Source organism: Vulpes vulpes, chromosome 14, assembly GCF_048418805.1.
Source record: "Vulpes vulpes isolate BD-2025 chromosome 14, VulVul3, whole genome shotgun sequence".
NCBI lineage: Eukaryota > Metazoa > Chordata > Mammalia > Carnivora > Canidae > Vulpes > Vulpes vulpes.
The window spans coordinates 20,778,056-20,804,258 of NC_132793.1; the positions used below are offsets into that span (position 1 = coordinate 20,778,056).

General features: G+C 43.0%; 1 pseudogene; it reads right to left on the reverse strand.

Annotated features, from left to right (window-relative positions):
* Positions 1-20,233: 20,233 nt before the first annotated feature.
* On the reverse strand, positions 20,234-23,092 carry LOC112928150 (protein Abitram-like; annotated as a pseudogene).
* Positions 23,093-26,203: the final 3,111 nt, after the last annotated feature.

Sequence of the window (26,203 nt, forward strand, 5' to 3'; positions counted from 1 at the left end):
TCACCGTTCCCCACTTACACCATGCAAGACCATCTCAAGTCAGGCCACACATACAACAAATGGATTCTGCAGATGTTTTTGGATTTTTCCTCTTGCCTACATTGTTTTAAATCTACTTATTAAAGTATAATTTACATGCAATAAAATGCAGACATTTTAAGTGTACAGTTCAATGAGTTTTGACACACGTATATATCCATGTAACTGCATCATATCAAGATAAAAACTTTTGCATCACCCCAAGAATTCCCCTCATGCCTCTTCCCAGAAAATCTCTGATCCCGTCTCCTATTCCCCAAAACCACTGACCTGCTTTCTGTGACCATCCATTCATTTCACCTGTTCTAGAGCTTCGTGGGAGTGGAACCATATAGTACACATCTCGACTGTACTGACTGGCTTCTTTCATGCAGCACTATGTTTCTGAGATTAATTCATGTTATTTTGTGTGTCAATAATTCACTCCTGTCTATTGTAGAGTAGTGCTCCACACAGCCGTTGGATCAATCCTTTTATTGCATTGTATCGTATTTTTAATTTTCTTCAAATAGGAAATACATTCACATGGCTCAACAGTCAATCAATATAACAAGACCTACAGTGAGGAGTCTGGCTCTCAACCCTCTTGCATCTTCCCAGCTCTTATCTCCTCTGAGTCAAAACAACATGAAATTGCCATGTGGCAATAGGGGACATTTACTGATGGGGGACTGATAGGGGACATTGAAGGTGCTTTGACAGCTTACATCTTAGGGCCTGTGGGAGCCCAGGGAAAGAGCAATCAAGATGGGAGAGGCGCTTGGTCTGGGTTTTGAAGTACTTGTAGGAGTCTGACAAACAGTCACAGAGACGAAAGGCATCCTGGACAGAGGGAACAGCACGAGCCAGGGCACGGAAGCCTGAGGCAGCGCTGCACATTCTGGAAGGCACGAGGAACTGTGGGAGAGGAAAAGGTGAGGGGTGGGAATGGACGAGAGCATGGCTGAAGAGCCGGCACAAGCATGGGCGCAAACCCCTCTTGGAGGGCCTGGTTGAAGTATGAACACAGGAGTTTTCATTTTCCCTTCCTTGGCAATCCCTATGTTGTGTTAAATTCTCCTTTTCCTCTGGATAGGGGGCTTCTTTTGTGACAGCTCAGTCCTGATTCAAGCACTTCCATCATGTTCAGCTTAATTGAAGACTTGGTCCTGTCCCTATAAGCCCCAATCTCATGTCTACCGCATAATGTTTTCCCTCCGTCGCGGGCAGGCATCTGGAGGCTCTCATGGCTTGGAGCTGGCAAACGTGTGTGCTGGTGCATGTGCACGTATGTCCACACATGAGTGTTTGTACATGAGCATGTGTGTGTGCATGGGTATCCATGCGTGTGTGTGTGCTTGCAGGGGTATCCATGCGTGCCTTGCATGTGCATATGCGTGTAGGGCTGGTTTTCTCTCACACACCCCTCCCTCTTTCCTGTAAAGAGGAGGGAAGAGCTATTGGGGGGAATTGGAAGACCTCTTCGTGTATCTCAGTGGTGGTGGCCCTTGCTGGGGCTCATTGGCACTGATCAAGCTTGACATCCATCAACTCAAGGTGGGTAAACAGAGACCCCCATGGGCTCTGGTAGTGAGGGACTCAATTCCAAGCATCTGTTTCAGGCAACAATCAACCCTTGGGAGAATTGTCCTTTACATGTGACCCCTAATACATCCTCGACCATAGGCCTGTGGCCAGAGCTGAGTCCAGTTTCGCTTCCCTTTGGTAGATGGGACATCAGAGAGGTAGTCTTTGCCTCTTCTTTGTCTACTTGTTGCGGAACCTACCTTTCTAGGAGTGGTTCTTCTGGGAGCCCTTTTGTCTCAACTTTGTTTAGGGGAGAAGTCAAGAATCTTCTCCTCTGTCCTATAAGATGGCGCAGAAGAGGGTAGTAGAGAGGCTCTGTTTATAACCTTCTGGAAATAGTTTCATTAGGATCCTGGCCAGGTCAGGTTTGGGGTCTGCTCAGAGGTCCAGCAGCAGCAGTCGGAGGATGGAGAAGATCTACGTGAAGGGTGCCCATGGGCTTAGACTCCAGAATGTTTTGGGAGACAGAACTGGCTGCGTTAGTTTGTCAGGGCCTCTGTGATAGGGTGCACAGCTGGCAGGATTAAATAACAGAAATTTCTTTTCTTGAAGTTCCAGGGGCTTGACATCTGAGATTGAGGTATTGGTGGCACTGGGTCCTTCTCAGGGCTGTGAGGGAGATCTGCTCCAGTCCTCTCCCCTCACTACCGAGGCTCTCTGCTGATCTTTGGCATTCCGTGGCTGGTAAATGTGCCACCCCAAATTCCACCTTCATTGTCATATGGGGTTCTTCCCGTCTCATGGCTGTCTCCAAATTTCTCTTTCATAAGGACACCTGTCACGTTGGATTGGAGGCCCACCTTAACAGTCTATCTTAACTAATTACCTTTGCAATGACCCTGTTTCCAAACAACATAGGTACAGGGGCTAGGACTTCAACATATGCATTTGAGGGGGGGCACAATCCAACTCCTAACAGTGTCCCATGAATTGTAAGGAGTGAGGATAGCAATTCTAGTCTTGGTTATGCTTAAATTTGCGTCAAGGTCCTACATGACTGTCTCCATAAGCCTGTATCCCCCCGCTCCCCAAAAGAGTGTAATGCTACTGACCTGGTGGGGCTTTGTGGGGATTAAATAAGTTAACATCTGGGTGCAATGAAACGTCGGGACACCTGCACCCCGATGTTTCTATCAGCAATGGCCACAATAGCCAAACTGTGGAAGGAGCCTCGGTGTCCATCGAAAGATGAATGGATAAAGAAGATGTGGTCTATGTATACAATGGAATATTACTCAGCCATTAGAAACGACAAATACCCACCATTTGCTTCAACGTGGATGGAACTGGAGGGTATTATGCTGAGTGAAATAAGTCAATCGGAGAAGGACAAGCAGTGTATGTTCTCATTCATTTGGGGAATATAAATAATAGTGAAAGGGAATATAAAGGAAGGGAGAAGAAATGTTGGGAAATATCAGGAAGGGAGACAGAACATAAAGACTCCTAACTCTGGGAAACGAACTAGGGGTGGTGGAAGGGGAGGAGGGCGGGTGTTGGAGGGGAATGGGTGACGGGCACTGAGGTGGACACTTGACGGGATGGGCACTGGGTGTTTTTCTGTATGTTGGTAAATTGAACACCAATAAAAATTAATAAAAAAAAAAAGTTAACATCTGGGAATGCTCGAAGTGTCTGGTACCTGCTGAGCCATGGCAGTGAGGTCATATGCCCTGGGGACCATCCCCTGAGCCGGCCTCCTGAGATATCTCATCTTGCCAGAGACATGAAACCAGCAGTAGAGAAAACATCCTAATTGTGGCTTTCACTTCTCTTTTGGCTGAAACTTGAGGTCATGGCCAGGAGATTGAAGGTTCATGCGACAGAACTCCAGGCAAAAGCTCTGCGCCGAAGACAAGCCTCTGAGGCATTTTTTTACAGGCACTGTCCCTGTCATAGGGCCTTCCTGGGCCTCTTGCACATGTCTGACATGGTGTGCCCTCTGCCATCTTGTCCTGGGACCTGTCTCCTCACTGTCTACCACCAAAATCCCTCTTCTTCCAGGGATGGGGAGTGCATGTCAACCTGTGAACACCCACAGGTGGCTTAGCCTTGGCATTTTTCTTCTCCTTCAGGGCCACCTGACCTCTCTGTTGGGTGCACCCCAGGCCTGCACAGACCTTGACCTGCTGCAGGGGCACTGTGTCTGTCACGTGTCCTTTATCCATGCTCAATCCCACCCCTCAGCTTCTTCCAGGACTGGGCTGAAGCTCTAGATTACTGATTACAAAATACCTTAAAAAAAAAGATTTTATTTATTTGTGTGTGTGAGAGAGAGAGAGAGAGAGCGAGCACAGGGAGTGAGCGAGGGGAGCACCAAAGGGGAGGGAGAGAGAGAACTTTAAGTAGATTTTGTGCTGAGTGCCGAGCCCCACTAGGACTGGATCTCACGACCCTGAAATCATGACCTGAGCTGAAACCAAGAGTCTGACACTCAATGAAAGAGTCACCCAGGTGCCCCTGATTACAAAATAGCTTTATAGGCAATATCTATGCATGATAAAAAGGGTCCAAGTGGTACAAAGTTCTTCCTTCCACTGCCATCCCCAGGCTTCCAGCTTTCTGCCCCAGAGGCAGTGTCTTTCTCTTCTTTATAAACCACTTTGTGAGAGTGCCTGAGTGGCTCAGTCGGTTCAGCATCTGCCTTTGGCTCCAGTTGTGATCCCAAGGTCCTGGGATTGAGCCCTGCATCAGGCTTCCTGCTCAGCAGGGAACCTGCTTCTCTCTTTCCCTAGCTCTTCACTCCTGCTCATTCTCTCTCTCTGCTCTCTCTCACATAAATAAATAAAATCTTTTTTAAAAAGTACTTTGTGACAACAGAAGCACACATGATAACACAAGTTCTCTGCATCTTACTTTCTGCACCTAATGGACCTTGGAGGGAAGGTGGAGCACCTATCCACCCCCAGCCTACGGGCTCAGCCAGGCCAGTGCTGGGCCCTGGGGACCTCAAGGGACACCGTCTCTACAGCCACAGGGGTCTGCACGGTGGGATCGCAGAGCCCCATCTACCCAGGCACAGTAGTTTGAGCCTTCACCTCTTCAATTAGACTGTGAATGTCAGGGGATCTCTGGGTGGCTCAGCGGTTTAGCACCTGCCTTCAGCTCAGGGCGTGATCCTGGAGTCCCTGGATGGAGCCCCACATCAGGCTCCCTGCATGGAACCTGCTTCTCCCTCTGCCTGTGTCTCTGCCTCTCTCTCTCTCTCTCTCTGTCCATCATGAATAAATAAATAAAATCTTAAAAAAAAAAAGATTGTGAATGTCAGAAAGCAGTCTGATGACTATGAGAATGGCAGGAACTTTGGGCGACCCTGGTACTCTGGATGAGACTGCCTATGAGAGACTGGCAGACAAGACACTGGATACCTTAGCAGAGTTTGTTGCAGACCTTCCAGACAAACCTTACATATTGGAAGACTATGATGTCTCTTCTGGGAATGGTGTTTTAACAACTAAACTGGATGGAGGATGCCTGGGAGGCTCAGTGGTGGAGCGTCTGCCTTTGGTTCAGGTCATGATCCTGGGATCCTCAGATTGAGTCCTGAGTCGCACTCCTCACAGGGAGCCTGCTTCTCCCTCTGCCTGTGCCTCTGCCTCTCCCTCTGTGTGTCTCTTATGAATAAATAAACAAAATCTTAAAAAAAAAAAAACAAATAAACAATTGGATGGAGATGTAGGAAGCTACATGATCAACAAGAAGACCCCAAACAAACAAATCTGGTTATGTTCACCATCCAGTGGGGGCAGAACTGGGTAGTACTCCCACATGGGTGGATCCCTCCACCAGCTGCTGGCCACAGAGCTGACTAATCCCTTAAAAACCGAAGTTGGACTTAATTTCTCTGGCTTATTCTGGAAAAGGCACTTGATGCTCAGCTCAATTCCAAAGACTAAGAAAAGCTAAGAGGCCAACACCCCTGCTTCCTTCTGCAGCTAAGTAGCCAGTTTTTTTCCATTCCTGGTTTTGAAGACAGTTGCATGGGGTGGAAGGGCTCTGTGAAAAGAATGTCTTGCCTCCTGCCCTCCCCCAAGTTCAAATTTTTAATTTCCATAGTTCTTTTGGATTTATTGTCTGATGTCCTCCCTCAAAGGATATCCCTTCTCTTTTATGATGTCCATATACTCATACATACATTTATTTATTTTTATTTTTTAAAAAGTTTTTATTTATTTATTCATGAGAGACACAGAGAGTCAGAGACATATGCAGAGGGAGCAGACTCCCCGTGGGGATCCTGATGTGGGACTTGATTCCAGGATCCCAGGGATCCCGATCTGAGCCAAAGGCAGATGCTCAACCACTGAGCTACCCAGGTGCCTCTTATTTATTTTTTTTAAAGATTTTATTTATTTATTTGAGAGAGAGAAAGAGAGAAAGCACAAGCAGTGGGGAGGAGTAGAGGGAGAAGCAGGCTCCTCACTGAGCAGGGAACCCCATGTGGGGCTGGATCCCAGGACCCTGAGATCATGACCTGAACCGAAGGCAGACACTTAACCAACTGAGCCATCCAGGGGCCCCCTCATACATTTATATATAGCCTTATAAGAAAGAAAAATAAGAAGAAGGAAAAATTCCAGGAGAAATGAGTTGATTTCAGTATTCATTCTTTGAAGGACTTAACTGCAAGAAAAACCACATGAAGAGCAGCTGGCTGACCTCACCTTTTTGTCCTCAAATGAGACTCATTAAAGAGTTGCCTATAAATGTTAAAAAAAAAAAAAAAAAAGACTTTGGAGATAGTCTCACATCAGCACAAGAGAATCTGGCTCATCTGTTTGAACGACCCCAGAGTATTCCATTGTATGGAAATTTATGATTTGTGTGATTTGTCTTCTCTTGATGGACATTTAGATTAGTTCCATTTTTTTCTGTGACAGAGACACTGCAGATAGTATCACTGTGCAACTGTATTTGTGCTCCAGTGTGACTATTTCTGTGGGAATTCTTAGAAGCACATACTTGGCTGGTGGGATATTTGTAAGTTTTGCTAGATTGTTGCTATATTTCCTTCCAACAAGTTGAACTCATTCATATCTGTCTGTTTCATTTGGGGGAAGTGTGGGGGCTTTGCCTCGGAAACTTGGGCTAGGAACCAGAAGACACTTCTCATTTAGGGCCTGTCTCAGATCTACTTCCTATTCAGATAAACCACCTTTTTAAAAAAATCACCCCCCCCCCAAAAAAAATATTTGGTGCCATACAGTGAAAACCACATCCTAAAATACATATATTGTATGGGAAGACAGTCTTCCTTATCTTATTTACAACTGAATATCGTACTCCCAACATGCTATCTGACCTATAGTAGGCATTCGATAAATATTGGATGGATGCCTGAATGAATGAATGGATGAGTGAAGGGAGACTGATAAACTTAAGACCTTGACTTTTCATCTCTCTCACACTCAGTGGGCAAAATGAAGAAACATTATGGTAAGAAAGCCAATTGGAAAAATAAACAAATAAATAAATAAATAAATAAAAATTAAAAAAAAAAAAAAAAAAGAAAGCCAATTGGTTGCCTGACCCAAAGTCACCTTCCTTCGAGGAAACCTTGGGTTTTGTCCCTGTCCACTCCTTCTCCATGTCATTCTAGTAAATTCTGACTCATCTAAGTCAGTCAATTCCATTCCTTTGCCAGTAATTAGGTTAGAAAAGGCATGTGATCTAATCCTGGCCACTGAGAGGTATTAAAGTCCCCTAATAAGGGTTTCCTGACAGTGCATAAACTGCAGGGGGAGACATAGCTCTCTCTGCTGGAGGTTGTCCTGTGAGTATGTGATAGCAGGAGCTGTGGCAGCCACCTTGGGACAGTGAGGGGAACCAGTCAAGGGTAGACTGGCATGCTAATGAGGGCAGGGCAGAAAGAGAAAGAAGCTATACTTTTGGTTAAACATGAAGCCACTGAATAAGCCAAATCTGGAGCTGCTGACTATTATATTTGCTATTACATGAGACAATAATTCATTATCATTTTCTCTTACTTTCAACCAAAAACATCCTAAATGGAATCTAGTGCCTTGATACATTATAAAACTCACATGCCTGAAGTGCATTTACAATGCAAACTAGGGACATTGGAAATTCCAGAAGTCTTGTGTATTGTGAATTTGTTTTGCCTAACCAACAGGGGGAGAAATTAAATAAAAGTAATATAAATGTGTGTGTGTGTTGTTCAAAATTTAGCAACAGAGGCAAGCACAAAGGGAATACAAGATTTCTGTTTCCTTATAATCAAAGGTGAGCAATTTCAACATTTTGAGACATACCCTTCCAGTATCCTTTCTTGGTTTCGGTACATACGAAGTAAATGTAGATAAGAGTAAAATATAATGGTAATTATCTAGTTTTTGTTTGTTTTTTACCAAGCATGCATACTTTTCTCTGTGCTGTCAGAGAGCCATCGATAAAGTGATTTTTGATGATCGCATGCATTTTGGGGACCAGCTTTGCTGGATTTTCTGTTGCAGCATCATACTCTCCAGTTAGGGAGGTCTAGTTACTTCGCCTTCTCCCTCTCCGGATGGTCAAGGGTCTAAAGCATGGGTGGAGGTGAAATATTGTGATGAACCTGTGTTTTCCCTCTAGTCATTGCAATTCAAATAACCCAATACTTTAACGTGCTGACTCCAGGGGTGCAGCGTGGCCACACCACAGCATACCTTAAGGGTGGGGCTCAGGAATCTGCACCTCTGACCAGCCTGCACCTCTGACCAGCCTGCCCGCTGAAGAGTAAGAAACATATCACTCATCTTCAATCATCTTCCCGAAGAAACCTGCCCACTCACCTGAGCTGAGGCACTTCCTCTTGTCCATTTGGACCGGTGGGGTTTTCCGTCAGTGTCTGCCTCTCCTAGTTTGCCCTAGAGTCTCTGTCACTCCTCTCACCAGTTGCTCTGCAGCTTGGGAAACTTCCAGCCATCAAAACCTTTTCTATTACCAGAACTCCGAGAATACTTTTCTGTTTTTCTGCAAATTCCACATGTTGGCTGTAGGACTCTAGTTGACTCTTGAACTGTCAAGACAAAGCCTGATGTCTTTCACATACAACATTTCATCCATATATTCTTCCCTTTGTTTATCTCAGACAAATGCATGGTGCACCTGTTGGTACGTGCTAGAGCAAAGGTGTGATAGGGTGTGAGCCTTGTCCCAAGGCTGGCTGCTACTCAGCTGTCAGGTTCCAGTTCACCAAAGGGGGAAACTATCAGCTGGAACTCTACTCCCATGGGCCCCACCCCCGTGCCACCATCATCTTGCTCTACCTGGGCATCAGTGACCTCTTCATTCTGTAATTGGTTGTACCTTCCCATCTCGAATGATACTTTTGCTGGTTATAGAAACCGATTGTTCTTTTTAACACTCTAAAGATATTACACTATTTCACAGCCTCCATAGCTGCTGATGAGTCATGGATCTTTCAAATCACTGTTCCTCTTTTGTGACATTTTTCTGTGATTTCTGTCAACACTTTCCTCCTAATCTTTGGCTTTCCGGAGTTTTATTATGATGTGCGTTGGTGTGGTTTTATTCGTATTTGTCCCACTTAGGTTTAATTGAACTTCTTGAATCTGTAATTTTATACCTTTCACCAAATTTGAGACACTGTTAAGAAAGAGTTAGGCAGACTTTATACACAGAATTCAAGGCTCCTCCTTTTCTAAGAGGATTTTTCCTTTACTTTTAGCCACTGTGGTTGCTCCAAACTCTTGTCTTCAGGTTCTTCAAACCAGTAAGATTGTCGCCTTCACTCAAATTAAAAGCAATACAAATTGGGAAACTCAGCCTGTGGTGATCCTTTTTTTCAGTTTTTAACTCCCCTCTGGTATCTCCCAGCTTTGGACATTGCTATATCCAGTGCCTTCAGAGGGCTGTTCTGCACTTCTTGTCCAGCATTTAGAGTTGTTATATAAGGGAGGGCGGTCTGATAGGAGCTACTGAGCCAATATTTGATGAAGAAGAATCTTCATTCTTTTCCTTGCACTTCATATTTGATTTTTTTTTTTTGCTTTTAAATTTACTTTATTTTCATTTACTTATTCTTAAAGTTCCATTATAATTAGTATACAGTGTTTTATTACTTTAGGGTGCACAATATAGTGATTCAACGATTCTGCACATTACTCAGTGCTCATCATGCTAAGTGTCCTCTTAATCCCCTTCACCTGTTTCATACCCCTCCTGCAAACCTCCCCTCTGGCAACCACCAGTTTGTTCTCTATATATATGAGTCTGTTTTCATTTCTTTCTTTTTCATTTCTTCTTTTCTTCATGCATTTGTTTTGTTTCTTAAATTCCCCATATGAATGAAATCAAGTGGTATTTTTCTTTCTCTGACTGATTTATTTTACTTAGTATTGTATGTTCTAGATCTATCCATGTTGTTGTAAATGGCAAGCTTTCATTGTTTTTTATGGATGAATACTATCTATCTATCTATCTATCTATCTATCCCACATCTTCTTTATCCATTCATCTCATGATGGACACTTGAGTTGCTTCCATAATTTGGCTGTTGTAAGTAATGTTGCAATATACATTATATCTTTTTGAATTAATGTTTTTATTTTCTTCGGATAAATATCCAAGAGCAGAATTATTAGATTATATGGTAACTCTATTTTTAATTTTTTGAGGAACCTCCATACTGTTTTCCACAGTGGCTGCACAGTTTGTATTCTCACCAAAAATGCACAAGAGTTCCTATTTCTCCACATCCTCACCAACATCTGTCATTTCTTGTGTTTTTGATTATAGCCATTCTGACTAAAATTATTTTTTTATTATTTTTAATTTTCTACCTTTCCATCAGATTATATGTTTTTTGAGGGAAGATGGGGATGATATTGTGTCTGTTTTGTTCATAACTGCATCCCTTTGCTCACAGTAGAAAGCACTTGGTAGGGGCTCAGGATATGTTTGGTGGCTGTATTAATGAGGGCAGTCGCAGTCCTTATCCTCATGGAACAGAGAATCTAGCAGAGAAGGTGGCTATTAAACAATTACATGGATAGAAAAGGGAAACTGGAATTAAAAATTAAATAAGGCAAAAAAAATTAAATAAGGCTGACTATCATTACTATGTGTTGGCATGGTGCAAAGTGCTTAACAAGTTTCATTTTACTTGCTCCTCACTATTTTCTTCTAAAGTAGGTGCATTAGTTTCCTAGAGTTTCCATTTAAAAAAATGAACACAAAGTAGATATTTCATAACAACAGAAACTTATTCTTTCACAGTTCTGTGGGCTACACTCTCAAATATAAATGTCAGAAGGACTGGATCTCTCTGGTGGATTGGAGGGTGAATCTGTTCCGGGACTGACTCCAAGCTTTTGCTGGCCTTCGGCATTCTTGGACTTTTAGAAGGCATTCTCCTTGTGCCTTCGCATTGCCTTCTCTCTATGCATGTCTGTCTCTGTGTCCAAATTTTGTCTTTTTTAAGGACATAGTTATATTGGGTTAGGGCCCACCCTAATGACCTCATGAAATTTGATTGTCTGCAAAGCCCTTGTTTCCAAATAAGGACACATTCACAGGGCCCTCGAGATTAGGATTTAACATATTTGGGGGGACACTCATTCAACTCATAATAATATGTGATGCACCTTGTAGCAAAAATTTTCCTTCTGCTTAAAATACAAAAAATAATGTCTGTGGTATTTTACTTATATATATATATATGTATATTATTATGTTTTTAAACTATAGTATTTCTTCAGTCTTTATTATTTATTCATTTATTTTCAAGTAGGCTCTGTGACCGACATGGGGCTTAAACTCATGACTCTGAGGTCAAGAGTTACCTGCTCTACTGACTAATCCAGCCAGGCACCCCTATTTTTGTTTATTTTTATTTAATACACACACACACACACACACACACACAGAACCCTTTCTTGGACTTTACTTTGTTCCTTTTAGCCCTGAAATAAGATTGGACAGAGCGCACTGAAATGCCTTTTCATCAACCTCCCTTTCTCCATTTTGGTTACAAGAGGGATGTCCACATGCGTGGCTAAAATCTTTCCCAGTTTTGTTGGCCCCAGGGATCCCCGGGTGGCTCAGTGGTTGAGCGTCTGCATTCGGTCCAGGGCATGATCCTGAGGTCTTTGGATCGAGTCCCACATTGGGCTCCCTGCATGGAGCCTGCTTCTCCCTTTGCCTGTGTCTCTGCCTCTCTCTCTCTCTCTCTCTCTCTCTCTCTCTCTCCCTATGTCTCTCATGAATAAATAAAATCTTAAAAAAAAAAAAAAAGATTTGTGGACCCAAGAGCAAATGAAGGTGATCTCAGCCAATCTGTATTAGCTCAATCTAACCCACAAGAGCATTGAGAACACTGGGAAGAAGAAATGTTTATCAGGAAGAGTGTCATGTGATGTGTCGAGGATACCAGTTCTGCCATAACTGGTAGAGACCTGGAGAAAGTTTATCTGCTCTATAAACGTTTGCATTCCTTTTATAAAACCTGGACAAACATGGTGACCTCCCAGGGTTGTGGCAGATGAAGGAAGTAGAAGTGCTAAACCCAAAGAAAGAGACATTGGAAATCACAATGTTCTTAGAAATGCAAGGAAGGTGGTGGCATGGATCTTAAAAGCTGCCAGATTGTCTTCTCTTGGTTGGTTTCCCCTGCAAACTATCATGGTTGCCAGGATGTAGGTGCTTGCATGTGTTTGCATGGCAGGGCACAGGTCCTCCTCAGTGGAATGGATGGGGCTTTTCCTCTCTCACTGCCATGCAGACTAAAGAAGGGATCTTTGTGGGGGAGCACTTCCTCTTCCTTCCAGCAATGTTGGAAGTCACCCAGGGCAGATGTAGGAACACAGTGGACCAACGGCAGCTGCAGGACAAGAGAACTGGAACAGGAATTCAAGTTGTGGTCAGGCACTTGGTTTTCCAGGGAAATTCTTATGAATTGATCTGGTTCAGTGCAGCTGGCACTGGGCTTGGGCAACGAAAAGTTTTAAAAGCTGAACAATATGGATGCTACTGAGAGTTAGCAATATGGGGCCAAATGAGCACTCTGTTGTTGGAGTGTAAATTTGCACATTTCAGAGAGGTGTAGTGGATTGACTAGTGTCCCTCCAAAATCCACGTGAGAACCCCAGACTGACTGTATTTGGAAATAGGGTCTTTGCAGATATCATTAAGGTAAGGAGAGAGGTGACATCGTACTAGACTAGGTTGGGGCTTAAATCCAAAGACAGTGTCCTTGTAAGAAGAGGAGAAGACACACGGAGAGATCCACAGGGAGACAGAGGCAGAGACTGGAGGGATGCTGTCACAAGCCAAGGAACGCCAGGGGCCACCAGAAGCTGAAAGAGGCAAAGAAGGATCCTTCCTTAGAACCTATGGAGGAATCATAGCCCTGGTGACACTTTGGCTTCAGACTTCTGGCTTCCAAAGCTGGGAGAGAATAAATTTCTATTGTCATAAGTCATGAAGATTCTGGTCATTTGTTACAGCAGCTCTAGGAAGCTGATACAGATGACAGTGTGATCATCTTTAAGTTTAAGTTACTTGGACCCATTCATTTCACTGCCAAGAAATTACTGTAATGATTTTATCTCAGATCTTGGCCAACATGTGTGCACATGGACACACTGGAGGGGCAATGGGGGTAGAAATTTACATACTACAATTCAACTGTGAGTATATAACTTTATGTTTTGGTAGATAAACTAAATATAGGGGATTGTTAACAATTGGGGAATCTTGGTGAAATGTAGATAGGAGATTTTTGTTCTATTTTTGCAGCTTTTGTGTGACTTTTAAATTATTTCACAATAAAAAGCTACCAAGAGGTAAAGTTACCTACTCATTGACATTTTACCAAAGGGGAAGAGAATTTTCTTCTTCTTTACTCACCTATCTATTTATATCCATATGGACTAATGGATCTTTATTCCATGAGTTATAATTCATTAATACTACTATTTATTTTGATGCTTGAAATATCCCAGATGTGTCCAATGGGAGACCACTGAAGCAGGCTTGTATGTCCTTTCAGTGTGTTTCTATCATCCTTTGACCATGTCCTTACTTTGTGGTGATAGAAGATACTCCTTGGTGCACCTGGATGGGTCAGCGGTTGAGCATCTGCCTTTGGTTCAGGTAGTGATCCTGGGGTCCTGGGATCGAGTCTACTATTGGGCTCCCTGTGGGGAGTCTGCTTCTTCCTTTTCCTATGCCTCTGTCTCTCTCCCTGTTTCTCTCATGAATAAATAAATAAAATATTAAAAAAGAAGATGCTTCACATTCATTTCATACTTTTCCTGCACCAGCCTTGGTATCAGCCCTTTCTCTAAGTAGCCGGGATCCTTTTAGTGGAGAATGGTATTTAGAAATTGAGATCTTCATAGTAGGTGTACTCACTGCACCTGAAAAGGTATGGTGTAACTCTTGATATAATAGAAATACACAGAGACACTTAGGAGTATTTTATTTTTTTGCCACAAACTTAAATCTAAATCAGACCAGCCACTAAATCTTATTAATAATTTACAGAAAATGCAGAAGAAGAGGTACACGTTCAATGACCCCATAGAAATGCAGTTAGAAAAATGAAAAATGGGAAATTCTACAGGATAAATGATCTGATTTCTTCAAACAAAGAATGAGAAAGGTAAAAAGCAGATGTAGAGGACTCTTAGAAGCTTTAGGATTCCTGAGATATTCTGGATCCTGAATGTATGGATCCTGGCATATACCAACTGAGTAGCATAGAAATGATGAGATAATTTGGAGAAATACGAACACTGACTAGATATTTTGATGATATTAGTGATTTAGTATTAACTTTTTTTTTTTAGAGAGAGAGAGAGCATGCATACGTGCAAGCAGGGGAGGTGGTGAGGGAGGGGCAGAGGGAGAGGGAGAGAGAATCTTAAGCAGGCTCTACACTCAATGCAGAGCCTTGACCAAATGACTCTGAGACCATGACCTGAGCTAAAATCAAGAGTTGGATGCCTAACTGACTGAGCCACCCAGGTGCCCCAATTTAGTATTTACTTTTAAGTGTGATAATGGCATTGTGGTTATGTAAACAATGCTCTACTTTGTTAGAGATCCACACTGAACTACTTATGGATTAATGTCCAGGATGTCCAGGATCTGCTTTAAACTAATCCAGTGGTGGGGCACCTGGGTGGCTCAGTCAGTTAAGCATCTGACTCTTGATTTTGGTTCAGGTTGTGATCTCAGAGTGGTGAAATTGAGTCCATGTTTAGCTCTGTGCTTAGTGCAGAGTCTGCTTGGAATTCTCTCTCTCTCTATTTCCCTCTGCCTCTCCCCCTGCTCTCATGCATGTGTGCTCTCTCTCTAAATAAAATCTTTAAAAAAAATAATAATCCAGGGGCTGCCCGGGGTGGCTCAGTTGGTTGAGTGTGCAAACTCTTGGTTTCAGTTCAGGTCATGGTGCTAGGGGGTTGGGATTCGGCTCTGCGGTGGGTGGAGTGGGCTTGAGATTCTCTCCCCCTCCCCCACCCTGCTCCCTCTCTCTCTCTCTCAAATAAAATAAATAAATAAATCTTAAAAAAGGAATCCAGTGGCAATGGTGGGGAGCAGGCAGGAATTAGGGAAAATCAGAGAGTCCATAAATTAGTTGCTCAAGCTGAGTAATGAGTCCTTGGGAGTTTATTTTAAAGTTCTCTCTATATAATATATATGGACATTTGTCATAATAACAAAGTTATTTTGCTTTCTTTTTAAGGTTTCCAGATACCTGCTCAACTCTTGGCTTATAGCTTATATAAGTCGACCTCTCAACAGGAAATGGAGGACACATTTAAGTTAGGACAATTCATGGAGGGTTTTAATTACAAAGGGACTGCTTTCAATGGAAAGAGCTAGGCATAGAGAAGCCACAGGGACAGTGCAGGAACCTGGAGTTAGTGACAGCTGAGCTGCTCTACTTCAGGCGCAGGAAGAGAAGAGAGGACACAGTTGCTGGAACTGAGAAGAGAGTTGTAGAGAGGCCTCCTATGGAGGACGCCCCAATCATTGTCCTCCCTCTCAGACCCTGCCAGACCCCCTCAGAAGCCAGAGGGTAAGGAGCGCATTGCCGTGGTCCACACAGATCAGCTCCCTGGCCACAGAGCAGAGTGGAAGAGCGAGTGTACCTACCTCAGTAAGGGCAAATAGGAAATTAGTGGCTCGCAGCAAAACTCCTTTACTATCTCTTTCTTATTATTCTCTAAATTCACAGTAGTCATGTTTCAGCTTCACCACTGTATGAACATTGTTCTCCTTGAAGTCACTTCCATCATTCTGCACCCATGATAAGTTCTCATCCTTCAAATGGGCCAGTCTCTCAGTAGCATTCGACAGCTGATCCTTCCCTCCTTGGAACATTTGCTTTTGGGACAACACCTTCTCCTTCACTGTCTCCTACCTCACTTACCATTTCTTCTCAAGGCCCTTTGCTCACACCTGTTCCTCTTCCTAACCTCTAAATGTTGGGAGTGTTCTGGGCTCTGGTCTGGGCCTTCCTCTCGTTTCTCATTCTTGGGTAACCTCATCTAGTCTCTTGGCTTTCAATATCTTCTATTTGTTTAAGGCTCATGTTATATTTCCAGCTCCAGACTCATAGAACCAAATTTCTGCCCAACATCTCCACATGATATCTGGTAGGCATCTCAAGGGGCTCCTTCACACATCCATAGAGTAATGAAGCCAAGTCATTGAGGATCTTCTTCTCATCAGACTTTCTCCAGTTCATTAGCAAGTCATGTCAGTGCTAGTGTCCAGAATTGGACCACCTCTTACCATTACCATTGCTTGTCCAAGCTATCCCTATATTTTTACCTGGACCATGGCAAATATCTTCTTATCTAGTCTCCCTGATTTCATTCTTGCTCCCTTGTAGTCCACTTGCCACATAGCAACCAGAGCCATCCTATAAAAAAAGTTAATCTGATGATGTCACTTCCTGGTTGAAGACACTTTGAAGACACCTCATATCTCTTAGGACAAAACCTAAACTTCATAAGGCCTTACACTGACCAAGGGAGAGAGGTTGGCCCCATGTGGAGACTGGTTTCTACAGTCTAGTAGCCAAGAGATGCTTCAATTTCTTCATTCCTTGTATTTTCTCAGTAAAGGAGCATTTGAAGCTGGTAGGGAAGGGGCCTCTGGGCATATGAGATTGAAAAAATTGGCCTTGCTCTAAGAAGGGATGGGTGAAATTCATCACATGATCTCCCAAATTTAAAAAAATAGCTTTTACCCCTAATTTTTAATAAAAGTCAGTCCTTTTCGGTGTACTTTTTTGGGTCTGCATTGATAACACTTATAAAAGTATTTCATAATCCCAAAATAACCTTAGCAAGGCCCAGAATGCTAGGGGTGGGCAGCAGTGAAAAAAAGGCCATATTTGATTGGGCCTCTTTTCTCTAGGGATCTCTTGATTTGAACTCTCAGGAAGCTAATCTGCAAAGATAAATTTGCGTCTCATTACTGGACCAACTTTGCTTCTGGTGCACTGTGAAATAATGTTTTAAAAAAAGATTCCATATTTAGCTAAGCACAGTTATTTTTCACGGCATTTTTGTATGATATTTTAATAGTATTTATATGTTAAATATAAGTATCTAAATTTTTACACATTGTGTAAATCAAACCTGTAAACCTATATAGAATTTCTTCAATTTTTAATAGTTCCAGGAGCCCCCAAATGGAAAAGATCTGAAGTTGTTAAAAGGCTCAAAGTTGTTTTAGGCTTAGAGTTGTTTTAGGTTATTCACAGTTACAGTTATTTCTTTGGGGGTGATGAACATGTTCTGGAATTAGATAATGGTGATGTTTGTACTAAATACTAAATGAATTATACATTTTAAAGGAGTGAATTTTATGGTATGTGAATTACATCCCAATAAAGCTGTTCTAAAACAAAGGACATATAGTTCCTCACACAGTGGGTACATCCTGACAAGTGTAGTCTTAGACAGTCTTTGTTCCCCAAACCTCATGATCTTAGTTTAGCTGTACAGTAGAAATGTAACATGAGCCATAGGTATAATTTAACATTTTTTGGACTCCCGTCAAGAGTCAAACCCAGATCTGCAGCCTCCAGCCCACATGAGATTGACAGTGGTCCCAGCAAAAAAAGAGGGGGCACATGCTCAGCTACCCTCTGCAGAAGGGGTTAAGGTTTTCCCCATCACTACAACTCAACGCCTCTAGTGCTTTTGGACTCCGGAACTCTCAGGCATCTTTAAAAGTATGTCTTTTATATTTTATCTACCTTTTCCAGTTGTTCTTAGCAGGAGTTTTGTCTTATTGCTGTCTTTATGGTGTTTTTGTTAGTTTATTTGTTTTTTAAAGATCCTCTTTCCTGTTTGGAAAGCAGAGCATGGCAGGACAAGAGTGGAAGCAGGGTGGCCAGGTAGGAGACTGAGGCAGTGCTCTAGGGTAGGCATGCTGGTGGCTGGGACCATAGAGGTAGAGAATGAGAGAGATCTCTGTGTGCCAAGATGAAGGACAAGGACATATTTATAGATGAATGAGGCTAGGAGCACAGAAGTATATAAAGCATGATGTAATTTTTTTGTTAAAAAATATTTGAGCAAGGGCAGCCTGGGTGGCTCAGTGGTTTAGCGCCGCCTTCCTCCCAGGGCGTGATCCTGGAGACGGGGGATCGAGTCCCACGTCGGGCTCCCTGCATGGAGCCTGCTTCTCCCTCTGCCTGTGTCTCTGTCTCTCTGTGTCTCTCATGAATAAATAAATAAAACTTAAAAAAATATTTGAGTAAAAAAAATTTGAATATATATATATTTAAAATAGGGTAGTCTTTCTTTCTTTCAATATGACATTCTTCTGTTTTATTTACAGAGATATTTAAATGTACACATGTTGTAGACTTTAAGGAAAAAATAACAATTTAAAAAGTCCTTTTATTTGAAATTGAGTGGAAATAAGTAGACAATTTTAAACCATAAGTCAGTTCTGTGTTTAGTTTAGATGATGTGAAAGTTTTTGTTCCATTCAAAGGCATCTATGTCTTTGGGTTCTGGCAATTTCTCGGTAACTTCTTGGCCGGCTAACCTGCAGCTGGAGTGTGAGGCTGAGCAGCTACACTGTACGTACTGCAATAAGCAGCTTCCCACTGCATGAGAATACTTCCATGTTGGGAAAGCCCTTTGCAGAGTTCCAGGTCTTTTCCTGAATCCCTCATTTAGGAAGCCACAGTGTTACATTCGACTTTGTTTCAGAGGGGTAGTCCAGAGCTGTGTATACTCTATGCTCTGCCCTATGACCTAAAGAGAGAAGACCTGGGGCTGAAAAGGCTGTGCTAGCCTTTTCTGTAGTGTTCTTTGGAAACAAATTGGATTTTTAAAAAGCCCATTTTTTTCCACTTCAAACTGAAGGAAAACTGAGGCAAACACAATAACCATGCCACAGTGTTCAAACCACAGCATGTCAAAATGTAGTATTTACCAGGGAGTTTATAGGACGATGGGTGAATTATTTCTACTTAACTACTTAATGCTTATCTGTCTTGTCCAAATTTTCCTCAGGGTGCCTTATTTTTAATCAGAAAAACATCCTCTGCTTGCCAGTTGTTAGAAAAGCAACAGAACAGGGTGAGGACATGGGCAGGGCAGATGTGGGAGGCCGAGGCCAAAACGGGAACCAAGGCTCGTTATATAAGACAAAGAGGGGAAACAAGGTTAAGTTTTAAGATCAGGCCTCTCAAAAGACATGAAGAGAAATCTCACAGAGGAAGACATGGACATGGCCAACATGCACATGAGAAAATGCTCTGCATCACTTGCCATCAGGGAAATACAAATCAAAACCACAATGAGATGCCACCTCACACCAGTGAGAATGGGGAAAATTAACAAGGCAGGAAACCACAAATGTTGGAGAGGATGCGGAGAAAAGGGAACCCTCTTACACTGTTGGTGGGAATGTGAAATGGTGCAGCCACTCTGGAAAACTGTGTGGAGGTTCCTCAAAGAGTTAAAAATAGACCTGCCCTACGACCCAGCAATTGCACTGTTGGGGATTTACCCCAAAGATACAGATGCAATGAAACGTCGGGACACCTGCACCCCGATGTTTCTATCAGCAATGGCCACAATAGCCAAACTGTGGAAGGAGCCTCGGTGTCCATCGAAAGATGAATGGATAAAGAAGATGTGGTCTATGTATACAATGGGATATTACTCAGCAATTAGAAATGACAAATACCCACCATTTGCTTCAACGTGGATGGAACTGGAGGGTATTATGCTGAGTGAAATAAGTCAATCGAAGAAGGACAAACAGTGTATGTTCTCATTCATTTGGGGAATATGAATAATAGTGAAAGGGAATATAAAGGAAGGGAAAAGAAATGTTGGGAAATATCAGGAAGGGAGACAGAACATAAAGACTCCTAACTCTGGGAAACGAACTAGGGGTGGTGGAAGGGGAGGAGGGCGGGTGTTGGAGGGGAATGGGTGACGGGCACTGAGGTGGACACTTGACGGGATGAGCACTGGGTGTTTTTCTGTATGTTGGTAAATTGAACACCAATAAAAATTAATTTAAAAAAAAATAAATTAAAAAAAATAAATAAAATATTCAAAAAAAAAAAAAAAGATCAGGCCTCTCTGCAGATGGCTGGGTGTGAAGCGCTTCACATGTGCTGGCCTTCAGCGCGCAGACCAGGCCAGGGAGGGCTAAGCATGCTGCTCTGCTCGTTACTCCATCCCAGGGCCCGTGATGTAGCTGTCGTGGCATTAATGCACTTCACCGTGGCTTCTTCATACTGTTTTCTGTGTCAGTAACCCTTCCATTATTATGCTTTTACTTTCTTCAAATTTGGGCAACACTAACTGCAATGTAGCCTTCAGTGGATGGCTTCTCTTGCACAATAGATGGCTTATGGAGAATGTTTTCATTCCCTTCCATCAACCGTCCTCTAACTCAGCTAGATGTCCTCTATTCTCCATCTGAGCAGTAAATCTCACACAGAGGGGCAGGCTTTGTTAGAAACTGTCCCTTCGGGGACCCCTGGGTGGTTCAGTGGTTTAGTGCCTGCCTTCGGCCCAGGGAGTGATCCTGGAGTCCCGGGATCTAGTCCGCATCGAGTCCTGCATGGAGCCTGCTTCTCTCTCTGCCTGTCTCTCTCTCTCTCTCTCTGTGTGTGTGTGTCTCTCATGAATAAATAAATAAAATCTTAAAAAAAAATAAAGAAACTGTCCCCTCGCTTAAATTTCCCAGAGACTTTGTTCTGAAATCTGCTATGTTAGTACTAATTTGATAAGAGATGCTTTTATTTCTTTTTATTTTTTCATTTAATTTAATTAATTTTTTGTATATTTTTTATTGGAGTTTGATTTGCCAACATATAGCGTAACACCCAGTGCTCATCCTGCCAAGTGCCCTCACCCAGTCACCCGCACCTTCCACCCACCTCCCCTTCCACAACCCCTGGTTCATTTCCCAGAGTTAGGAGTCTCTCATGTTCAGTCACCCTCACTGATATTTCCCACTCATTTTCTCTCCTTTCCCCTTTAATCCCTTTCACTATTTTTATATTCTTTATCGATTCATCTTTCGATGGACACCGAGGCTCCTTCCACAGTTTGGCTATTGTGGACATTGCTGCTATAAACATCGAGGTGCAGGTGTCCCGGTGTTTCACTGCATCTGTTTCTTTGCGGTAAATCCCCAGTAGTGAAATTGCTGGGTTATAGGTAGATCTATTTTTATTTTTATTTTTTTAAGATTTATTTATTTATTTATTTATTCATGATAGACAGAGAGAGAGAGAGAGAGAGAGAGAGAGAGAGGCAGAGACACAGGAGGAGGGAGAAGCAGGCTCCATGCTGGGAGCCCGACGTGGGACTCGATTCTGGGACTCCAGGATTGCGCCTTGGGCCAAAGGCAGGCGCTAAACCGCTGAGCCATCCAGGGATCCCCTAGATCTATTTCTAACTCTTTGAGGAACCTCCACACAGTTTTCTAGAGCGGCTGCACCAGTTCACATTCCCACCAACAGTGCAAAAGGGTCCCCCTTTCTCCACATCCTCTCCAACACTTGTTGTTTCCTGTCTTGTTAATTTTCCCCATTCTCACTGGTGTGAGGTAGGATCTCATTGCGGTTTTGATTTGTATTTCCCTGATGGCAAGTGATGTGGAGCATTTTCTCATGTGCTTGTTGGCCATGTCTATGTCTTCTTTGGTGAAATTTCTGTTCATGTCTTTTGCCCATTTTGTGATTGGATTGTTTGTTTCTCTGTTGTTGAGTTTAATAAGTTCTTTATAAATCTTGGATACTAGCCCTTTATCTGATACGTCATTTGCAAATATCTTCTCCCATTCTGTAGGTTGTCTTTTAGTTTTGTTGACTGTTTCTTTTGCTGTGCAGAATCTTTTTATCTTGATTAAGTCCCAATAGTTCATTTTTGCTTCTGTTTCTCTTGCCCTCAGAGATATATCTTGCAAGAAGTTGCTGTGGCCAAGTTCAAAAAGGGTGCTGCCTGTGTTCTCCTCTAGGATTTTGATGGATTCTTGTCTCATGTTTAGATCTTTCATCCATTTTGAGTTTATCTTTGTGTGTGGTGTAAGAGAATGGTCTCGTTTCATTGCTATGCACGTGGCTGTCCAATTTTCCCCGCACCATTTATTAAAGAGACTGTTCTTTTTCTAGTGGATAGTCTTTCCTGCTTTGTCGAATATTAGTTGACCATAGAGTTGAGGGCCCATTTCTGGGTTCTTTATTCTGTTCCATTGATCTATGTGTCTGTTTTCGTGCCAGTACCACCCTGTCTTGATGATCACAGCTTTGTAGTACAACTTGAAATCCAGCATTGTGATGCCCCAGGCTCTGGTTTTCTTTTTCAATATTCCCCTGGCTATTTGGGGTCTTTTCTGATTCCATACAAATCTTAAGATGATTTGTTCCAAAACTCTGAAGAAGTCCATGGTATTTTGATAAGGATTGCACTGAATGTGTAAATTATCCTAGGTAGCACTGACATTTTCACAATATTAATTCTTCCAATCCATGAGCATGGGATATTTTTCCATCTCTTTCTGTCTTCCTCAATTTCTTTCAGAAGTGTTCTGTAGTTTTTAGGGTATAGATCATTTACCTCTTTGGTCAGCTTTATTCCTAGGTATCTTAAGCGTTTGGGTGCAATTGTAAATGAGATTGACTCCTTAATTTCTCCCTGACTCCTTAATTTCTACCCTGATCTTTCCTGCAATTGTAAATGGGATGGATTCCTTAATTTCTCTTTCTTCAGTTTCATTGTTATTGTATAGAAATGTAGGAGATGCTTTTAGTTGCTTTTCCACTTTGAAGAACTGGATGAGAGCCTGCCAATGTGATGACACATATTCGGCTGCAGTGCTATAGTGTACAGTGGTCCGCACGGGGGTTGCCTTTGACATTGGCTTTGTACCAGCGAGTGAAGTAACAATCCACAAGCGACGGCAACAGTTGGTTCTGACCCTTACCCCCACCCCATCTGGGGTGGTTGGCCATGGTGACCACAGGTGCCACTACCCCTGCCCCCTCTTCTTTTTATTTTGATGTGATTTTCTCTTTTGTCTTTCCTAGCCATAATCTTTTTCTCCATTACACCCTAGGTATCTTTCTGACCAGGTGGAGATTCAAATCTGTTATACAAAGAATGCCAAGGAACACAACTCCAGATCTTGCCATTCAAAAATCAGATTATACAACAGGAAAATAGCCTTGCAAGGCCAGTTCTCCAAATTCCTGTATCAGTAAGCAAACTTGGAGAATCTGTCCCAGTTGAATTTTTCAGGGATGTGGAGTAGGGACCGCTGTCCACCATTAAGGCTTAGCTGGCATCAGGAAGAAAGAAGATATAATTAGGAGCCACAAAAGAAAAGCCTGTCACCTTTTTGACCTCCAGAGGTTGAGGAAGGAGAATAGAGGAGCAGGAAATGAATGGCTAAGATGAGTGTCCTATTTCCCTTCTCTGGACTCAGGTTTGGAGGGGGAAGGTGGATTAGAGAGAACAAGAAGTCAAGGAGGGAATTGTTGACCTTTCTTGCAATTCAGCATCCCTCTGGGACAGTTCTCAATGCTAACCTGTAGTGGCTGGGCAGAGGTGGGGTGGGGGGTCCTGAGTCAGCTGTGCGGTCATAACAAAATATCAGAGACTGGGTGACTTAAACAACAGAACTCATTTTTTCTTGGTTCTGGAGGCCAAGTCCTGGTCAAGGTACTAGCCAATTTGGTTTCTGGTGAGGGCTCTCTTCCTGGCTGGCAGATGGCCATTTTCTCACTGTGTCCTCACATGGTAGAGAGAGAGAGGGAGGAAGAGAGAGGGAAAGAGAGAGACCTCACTGGTGTCTCTTCTTGTAAGGACACTAATCCAACTGGATCAGGGCTCTACCCTGATGACCTCATTTTGCCTTAATTACTTCCTTATTCCAAATACAGTTATACTGCGGGTTAGGTTTCAACATATAGATTTTTGAAGGGACACAATATGGTCCATAGCAGGGGGCCTTGGAATGTAGTTTCCCTGAGATCCTGGGATCTTGAGGGGTCTGAGCAGACCCAACCACATGAGTTGCTGAGGAGCTGGCTGCAGAGCTTGCCAGAAGGCACCACGGTACCAGAGTGAGGTACCAGATCTGTCCTCTGTTTAAAATCCAGCCTGCATCATGGTGACCTGTTGGCACTTGGCAAATGTTTATTGAAAGAATCAACATCTTTTTGCAGGTGAGCGTCTCCAGTTCTCCGGCCTTCAGGAGTTACGGTCTCCTCAAACATTCACTGAATATCAGCCCAGCTCTGCAGAAAATCCATTTGAGTCTTTAGAAATTGCTGATATGTTTTAATAGATTTGTCCTGCAGCTGTTTGTTGTGTTTTTCTCTGAATGGCTCCATTGCTCCAGGCTTCTCTATGGTCACCTATGGTTACTTCTTAGCTTCTTCCGGTGGCTGTTCCTTGCCTATGCCATTTTACTTCAAACATCTCTGTGAAGCTAAGGCTGGCTCCAGAACATCATAGACTCCAAACTCAGGCTTGGTCTTGTTTCTGCCCCAGAAGCACATGGAGCCATGGCCTCAGATGGCCATCACGGTGTTTTCTAGTTTATCCAGGCAGGCTTGCTCACCAACATTCAGCTAGGAGAACATGACCATTTTTGGGAGCTTGGTGATAATCTTCCATCTTCCTTGTGGCCCATGGGGTCTCACAACACAGCTAGGGTGCTTATATGGAACCCCAGGGGCTTCTGAGAAGTTGTTGGTTTAGAGGGGAAGATGGGTGGGAGAAGATAGGAAGAGAGTGAAGATGAAAAGCAACACAAATACGATAGCCTGACTCTACTCTAGCTAGAATATATATCCACACCACCTAGACAGCCTGCTTAAATACAGATTTCTGGGCCTCACTCCAGAGTTTTTGACTCAGTAGGTTTGGGGTGGGGACCAAGAATTCTCATTTCTAACAAGTTCCCAGGTGATGCTGCTGCTGCTAGTCAGGGTACCACACTTTGAGGACCACTGACCTCATCCCAAACTCACTCGGACACAGTGCACCCCATTTGGATATGGTGTTTTGCTCTTCACAATGGGTAGGCAGATCTACTCCTTCCAAATATCCTTGCAGCCAAGAGCCAAGTCCATCTGTTTGTTCAAACAGTAGCAAGATGTCTAACAAATCCCCAAAGAAGCTAACGAGCAACTTGGATCCGACTGTTTATTGTCTGTCAGAGAAAAGGCATCCATGCTTGGTAATGAGCCCTTGGTTGCTCTGCTGGGCTTTAAGGCCAGAATAAAGCACCTTGTCATCTAGCTGGTAAAGGCCCCACTTGACAATATTGGCCCAGAAAGCCTAACCACATCACACTTTCCTAAATAGCACCTACTTAACACTCCATTAAACTGGAGAAGCAGTGGATGGTTTCTACTTTCACAAACCCATTTATTTCCATCTTGGTGGTGTGGAGGGCAGGACAGGGTGTGTGCCCCACATTGCACAGAGACATGATGGCTACTGCTCCCATTCACCCATTCCATCAGCAGTTAGCAGCTGCCCACATAGTCTGACCCTGAACTATGTGGGAGCATGTTCCATGTGAGCAGGCGGCAATGATGAGGTGCATTCAGGATCTGCTAACAGGATCTACTAGGCCTGGGTGCATAGTGAGCCCTCAAGAAATGTCAGGCTTAATTATTACGGGTGTGATTAAGAAAAGAGTGCCCCAATCACGGTCTGGTGTAGAACTCTCTTGCTTGATGCAATGCACGGCCTCCTTGTGGGAGGAAATTAGCATTCCTGATAAATGCTTAAGCAATTTTCTGATAAACTTTAACAAGATTAAAACCTCTTTGGGGAAATCAGCTACCCACACATGCAGCTGATTATTAGACATTCTTTGTCTTGTATTCAGTTTAATAGTGATTATCCAACCATTCTCTTTTCCTGCAAAATGTCCTTAACAAAAGAGAACTGTGACTTGGCTCTGTGGTAAGATTGAAATAAAACTTTGACACCTGCTTATAACTAATTTATCTGAGAAATTTAAAACAGTCATGGAGAAAGGACATAGGAATAGAAGCTATCATTTACTGAGCGCTTACTGCTTGCCAGATGTTATGTGAGAGGTT